This window comes from Pteropus alecto, unplaced genomic scaffold, assembly GCF_000325575.1.
Source record: "Pteropus alecto unplaced genomic scaffold, ASM32557v1 scaffold102, whole genome shotgun sequence".
Lineage (NCBI taxonomy): Eukaryota > Metazoa > Chordata > Mammalia > Chiroptera > Pteropodidae > Pteropus > Pteropus alecto.
This window is the reverse complement of record NW_006432224.1, coordinates 2140293-2140993: the sequence shown is the minus strand read 5'-3', so window position 1 is coordinate 2140993 and position 701 is coordinate 2140293. Positions and strand designations below refer to the sequence as shown.

General features: G+C 67.6%; 1 protein-coding gene across 1 annotated transcript in view; it reads left to right on the top strand.

The window, feature by feature from the left end:
• TJP1 (tight junction protein 1) overlaps positions 1 to 701 on the top strand; it is a 58449-nt gene that overhangs the window by 13447 nt on the left and 44301 nt on the right.

The following is a 701-nucleotide window of genomic DNA, read 5'->3' as shown; positions in this document are numbered from 1 at the left end:
CCTTCGTCCTGCCTCTTCCGTCGCTGGCCTTTCTCCTCGGCAGCAGATCCTCAGAAGCCAGCAGAACGGAGAGGGCCGCGAGGGGGGCGGTGGACCTGGAAGGGGTGCCCCTGAGACAGACCCCTGCGGGCACTCGGCCTGCTCAGCCAGCGCGGCACAGCGGGTGCGACGTGTCTTCTCGTCCCGCGGTGCACCCAGAGCTCCGTCACGGCGCTCCAGGGGGCAGCCGTCCTCCACCGCCCTGCGCCTTCACAGCTCCCCGGAAGTCGTCGTCGTCCAGCCGTCTCGTTATTTTTAAGTCGCGGTTCGTGTGCGGACCGGCCAGTGCGTGGTAGAGCCTCTGCATGGTTCTCGTCACATGAGATCGCGGTGTTTACAGCAGCAGATGGCTGATTGGGACGGTTGCTGGCATCTGTCAGCCACGTGGGCTCTGGCTCGCTTGCCTCGGCCGCGGACCCTGCGCGTCACCGTCTGGTGGGGGGCTGTGCGTTCCCAGGGGAATGCCTAGGGAGGCGGGCCCCGCTGCACCCGAGCTTGTGCGCCTGACCCGGACCTCCACTCTGGCGTTGAGCCGCTTGTTTCCACACAGAGTGCTCCCCACGTGGGCAGCATCGGGAACTCACGGTCCTGCCCCGCGGGCCTCCCGTAGAAGCGAGTCCGTGGCGCCGGGTGCAAACCTGGGGTGCCTTTGGGAGGTGGGC